The sequence below is a fragment of the Pinus tabuliformis genome, chromosome 4_1 (genome assembly GCF_031772625.1).
Source record: "Pinus tabuliformis cultivar Carrire ecotype Pingquan chromosome 4_1, CPIR1, whole genome shotgun sequence".
Taxonomy (NCBI): Eukaryota; Viridiplantae; Streptophyta; class Pinopsida; order Pinales; family Pinaceae; genus Pinus; species Pinus tabuliformis.
In genome coordinates this window covers 450,518,993-450,525,400 of record NC_142303.1, presented here as the reverse complement: position 1 = coordinate 450,525,400, position 6,408 = coordinate 450,518,993, and the positions used below count along the sequence as shown (strand labels likewise).

At 31.2% G+C, this 6,408-nt stretch overlaps 1 pseudogene; it reads left to right on the top strand.

Annotated features, from left to right (window-relative positions):
* Window positions 1–1,071: 1,071 nt before the first annotated feature.
* LOC149176292 (ethylene-responsive transcription factor ERF015-like) lies at window positions 1,072–1,574 on the top strand (annotated as a pseudogene).
* The last annotated feature ends 4,834 nt before the right edge of the window (window positions 1,575–6,408 follow it).

Below are 6,408 nucleotides of genomic sequence, written 5' to 3'. Positions count from 1 at the left end.
CCAAATGTAAGCATAATAATGATTCTATAATGTAGAATAAACACTTAAAAGAATCGAAAAACTTTAATACCCAATAAATGATACCTCCGGCCATTGATGCTACTCACACTCTGATACCAGGCTTTACGCGACACTTGAGGTAGTCCACTTCCCTTTTTGTTTTATGATGTGTTTACGATAGCGTTGACTCGATCAAAACTGGTAGTCCATGTAGCCTATGAGCTCCAATTCAATCTTGAGTTGAAGCAGCTTCAAATTGGCAGATTTTATACTAAAAAATTTGCTTTATCGCACAGAATTTCTATGGAAAAAAAAACACCCAATTTTTCAGTTTTTCAGGGAAATATTGAAACCTTCACTCTAGGCACCTACTGCAAAGAAATGGAGGCCGAGATCTCAAACTTATAATGCCCACTAAGGTGTGGACGAATTACATGGGTTCTCTTTCATTGTAATTCAGACGACTGAATCCCAAACACAACTTTGCAAACACTTCCCTTAGATTTACAAAATTCAAGTAAAATCTCTCATCTGTGTGGCACTTCCAAGCTCTGCTCATTCTAATTTGATGGTGTAAAGCTGAAGGGGTTGAGTAGTGAGCTTGGGGGCCAAACAGAAGTATGTTTTTCCAAGCTTCCATCAAGCCTTTGTTGGTTATGTGTCAAGTGTTCCATAGAACATAGTAGAGAACTGCAGAGGGAGTAATGGACCACTCCAAGAGCTCCTAACAAGAAATTAATCAACGACAGATGGTTTCCTTAATTATTGGAATCGGTGAAAAACGGTTTCCAAATCATTAGCAGCTATAAAAGGAGCCGTAAAGGGAGCTAACACACCATACATCTTCATTTGATTTCATTTGATTTGATATTTTCACTTCGCCAATTACCAAACTCTACTTCTCTACCTTTTAGCATAAACACTCTGCAACATATATTACAGTGTGATTCACTGTTTTCCCTCTAACCGCACAGTGTTGACATTGAATCGCTAGTTATGGATAAAGTGTACTCCCAGTCTCCATCAGACGAAGATGGCGATCAAGATCTCCACCAATTTAAGGGAATCAAAATGCGAAAATGGGGGAATTGGGTGTCTGACATTCGGATGCCCAAAACCAGAGAGAAGATATGGCTGGGGTCATACAACATAGTTGAGCAGGCTGCCCGTGCTTACGACGCTGCAGCGTATTGCCTGAGACGCCCAACGCCAAATTCAACTTCCCCCATTCCGTGCCCGCCATTCCGTCCAAATCTTCACTTTCTCGTCAGCAAATTCAGATTGTTGCTGCCAAATATGCCTTGGACGAAATCCCTTCAACTTTGCCCTCTCTACAGAATATCACAATTAATAAGAATAGAGCGAGGGAGAAGCCAACATCGCCATCACGATCGTCTTCAGTTTCAGAGACGCAGTGGGCATGTGACCATGGGCAGATCTCCAAGGTGCAGGACTTGGGGTTTTGGGAGAATCTGTTTGAAGACAACAACCTCCTAAATTTGGAGAAAATCCCGTCGATTGAGGAGGCGTTAATGTGGGAGTTCATTCCAAGTTGGCAGGAGGAGCAACAATAAAAATTTCTTCTTTGAACCAATAGATTTGTGAAGCTTCTGACATGTTTTATTTAATTACTTACAGGGAAGAGCAGGAAAGGAGGACTCCACCACTTCACTGCTCAAGTTTCTTTTCTTTTGACTTTAGGTTCGTTACATATTTCAACAACTTAAATTGTTTGATGTCACTTTTGTCCGTTTATCTAATTCCAAGATACTCTACAATCGCGACAATGATGGCCCATAATTCTTTAATTTTGTCCCTTTCTCTGCCACGCAACGGACTTTGATCCAAATGTCAAACTATCAATCCACTTCCTCGCTAGTCATTCAGTCTAGAGGATATGTTTGTATATACATGTTTTAAACGTTTTATAGGCAGGTTAGTAATCTTACTATTTGTCTGATGGTATATGGGTGAAACACTTCGTTTTTTGTTTTGGAGTGTATGTTTACATAATAAATAGCAAAGTTTAAAATTATTATTAAAAAAATATGTCATGAATTTTTGTGATATATGGAGATAGAAATTAAGTGAAGAAGAAGATAAAAAAAATTTAATTATTAAATTTAATTTTACAAACAAAAATTATTTTATTCACTAACATATTTAACTATAACTTTATTATTGTGTTAAGATAAATATTTAACATTTATATATGTACTTTTAACTAAAAAATAATAAAAATTTAATGTTGTAGTCTTTGCAAATATTTAAGTCTTGCTCGTTTAATAATAAAAAATTAAAAGTAATAAAAATAATAAAATTCAATTTATTATATTGTAATTTTGTTTTGAAGAATTACATATATATAATTAAGTTACATGGTCAATGCTAAATTAATAATGGTTATAACTTGTGAAAAAAAACATAATTGTGAAGTAACTCTTGCAAGTATATTTTTACATTCTATTACTCCCCATTTTTCATGCAAAGACTTGTCAAATTATGGTGGAAAGTAATTAATGATAAATATGTTATTTACTTGAGTATAATTTATTTTCAAATATTTTATTTTTAGATGGTTTTAGTGTAATCCTAAAGAATAAAAAATCACTACAAAAATATCTAAAAAATATCCATGAATATTGTAGTCATAACCATAAATATTGGATAAAATATGTAAGAAAGTGATCCACATGGCATTATAAACTAATAGCGATAAAAAAAATAAAAAAAAAATTGAATTTTAGAATCACAAATTGATTTTTAGAATCCAGCAATCAAAAAACAAATTGATTTTTAGAATCACAAATTGATTTTTAGAATCACGAATCTGTCCAACTAATAATGATCCCATAACCATATTTAAATTTAATTAATATGCACATAAAAAATTAATACTTGCAATAAACTTACTATATAACAAGTTTCTTAACCATAGATATCCACTCCCACTTTACCATGGATATTATTAACTTGTAAATTGGTTTTGTTACAATGAGCCAATACCATGGCTTACATCGCTTACCAATACCACATGCTCAAAAACTATAATTCACAATAAATAATTGCATAGAGAGAGAGACAAGGACCAAAGAGAGAGAGGGAGGTGTGAGAGAAAGGGAGAGAGAGGAAAGAAGAGAGAGAGCAGGGGACTGAAAAAAGGAGAGATGAGGGAGGGAAGAAAAAAGACAAGGAGATAGAGGTACAAAAAGAGGGAGTGGCAAGGGAGAGATGGAGGGAGGAGATGAGGGAATAAAGAGAGAAGGAGAGGAGAGAGAGAGGGAGACATATAGATGGATAGGGAGAGAGAGAGAGAGACATATAGATGGATAGGGAGAGAGAGAGATTTGGGGTTGGTGAGAAAGGGAGATAGATAAAGGGGGGTGGGAGAGAAAATGAGACATCGGACGTGAGAGAGAGAAGGAGAGAAGGAGGAAGAGAGAGATGGAGTTGAAGGGGGAGAGAGAGTCAGGGCAGAAGAAATACATAAAGAGAAAAAAGTCAAGAGAGAGAGGGGGTGACAAGGGAGAGATGGGGAGTGAGGGAGAGAGTAGAGTGGGAGGGAAAAAAAGAGAGAGGAAGAGAGATAATCTAACATAGACATGGTACAAGTGTATATAAAAATTAGCGTAGATCCATCTTAATCTTAAATCTATTAAGGGTTGAGAGAGATCAAATCCCTTAAAATACAAACCTTTTTTTAATGTAAAATTAAAAAAAACTTTACATTTTAAGATTTTGAATCCCTCACAATACTTGATAAATGCATAATTAAAATAAATATAAACTTATTATATATAATATTCTTTCATTAAAATATTTAAATATAACTTTATTATATATATGCAAATATATCTTTTAACTAGACCCATAAACAATTTCATTGACCATATAAAATTTCAACCGTAACCAATCGTCGTATAGTAACCAATTTGATGCTAGGCAAATAATAACTGATTACACTGGAAAATACGGTCAGCATAGTCAAAAAAAATAGATCCGTGATGCATAAGTTAATAAGTAACATAGGGCGGGGATATGCAAAAATACACCGGTTATTCATTAAGTTAATTTATGATTTTTTGAATTAAGATTTTTGTGATCCATAATAATTGTATCAGTGTTTTTTAGTAAAAATTATTTAAGAAAAAATAGTTAATTTATGTTTGTTTGAATTAATATTTCTGTAATCTATAATAATTGTATCAGTGTTTTTTGGTAAATTAATATTTTTGTAATCTATAATAATTGTAGCAGTGTTTTTTGGTAAAAATCATTTAAGAAAAAAATAATCTCGTGAACATGTTTTGAACTAGCGAGCATTCATCTTCAGAGCAAGATGAGGAACCAGATCTAGGGAATGCAATAAATAGATTAGAGGGCTCCCAACTAGCCATTAGAGTTAACAACTAGTTTGACTAAAAAAAATTAGAAAAATTTTTGACCCAAGCCCCGGTCAAAATTTCACTAGTTTCAATCCCACTTCTTCACCCCTGTGAGCATCACCCGATGCAATGAGTGCTAAGTGAACAATTCAAAAATCATGAGAAATTAGTCAGTTATGACTACCTCTCATGGAAATGGTCATACGTTAATGACTTACTTAACGCAGTTGAATCCCAAAAACGATATCTAAAAAAATCTAATTTAAAAAATTAAAAATTATTTCTAATATTACAACTAATAAATTAACAATAAATTAATTAATAAAAACTCTTTATAACACCATTAATGAATTATGTAATTCAGGCTATTTATTTATTTTTAATGTACGCGCCATATAAACATGGAATACAGCCAAGATGATAGTGTGGGATGCAGGACGATGAAAATTTAGTTGGATCTTTTCGTTCAACGCAAAATTGTTTTTGCAACCATTCTAAAATGGAATTTTAGAGTTTTGGATTTAGCAAAATGTTAAATTGTAAATTGAGGGTACTTCGATTGGCTAGCCAATTAAATGTTATTCTAGCATAGGTATAAGGTTATTAAATTTTTGTATTATTGTGATTTTTATAATCTTGTGATTATATGAATATTTAATTTAGAATTCACACGTATCTTTTAAAAATACATATATATTTATAATAAATAACGTAACTAAAAAATAACAAATTATAAATCTGGAAAAATAATGTGGGAATAGTATTAAAATACAAACTCAATGATACTAATTTCAATTATCCAACGGACCAAAACTATCTTTAAAATTGTGGCTAAGTATCTAATTATTTTTTAATAAAATAAATATAAGATAGGAGGGAAACGATCTTTGATTATTTATTTATTTATTAATAATTAATTTTATTTTAATTAAAAAATAATTAGAAACTTATTTTACACATAAATATTTTAAAATTTTAAAAACCTATATTTTCCATGTTATTTTAGTATAGGTATAATTTGAACACTAGACTTTTTCTTACATAATACACATAAATATTTTAAAATTTTAAAAACCTATATTTTCCATGTTATTTTAGTATAGGTATAATTTGAACACTAGACTTTTTCTTACATAATACTTCATTTGCATGGCTATCGTCAATTGAGTTGCCCTTGAGGATTATTTTTCATTTTATTATTGATGTTATTGAACAAATTGAAAAAACTGCGTGAAACATGTACTTATTATAGCTTGTCATATGGTTGTTACATGTGAAGCAAGTTAGGGTTTCTTCCACATGGTAGTCCATGATTAGCTTCACAGGAGGGGGATTTGTGCCTTCCTCCAATTAAATTATTTCATGAGTTCATAAAGATTATGGATTTGCTTATGTTCCCTCTCATTCTCTTCATCTCCTACATCCTTTTTATAGATTTGTTTAGTGAAGTAGGGATTTTGAAATTCTATACTGCATAAAGAAGGTTTGTACCTCAAGAAATTTGATCCTTCTCGATGAATGATAGATCCGAAGTTAGATGGATCTAATAGTTTTCCATATTATATATTGTTAATTCTGGATTGATTGAATTAATTAATTAAATTTAATTATGGATTGATTGAATTAACTAATCAAAGTTTATCATTAAATAGATGTTTCAAAACAAATTATATATCTCTTAACATATCTATTTTAGTATAGATTTCTTTAATATATTCCATGGAATAAAGATATGTGAAATACTTTGAATGAAATGATTTTGATGATTGTCTAGAAGAACTTGAGGAAAGGAAATGAAAGAAAAGATGGAAAGGAACCATATATTTAATTAACCCTAAACTAATATTTAAGATACATTTGGTAATTTATTTTTCAAATAGTTTTAATAAAACATCATTTAGACTAATTTCTTTGTTCTTATTTTTTATGGAGACTAGAAAAGTAATAACATATAGGAATTTTGTGCTCTTCTATGAAGTAAAGGTTCTATATTAAGTTAGCTCTCAAGTGAATATATATATAT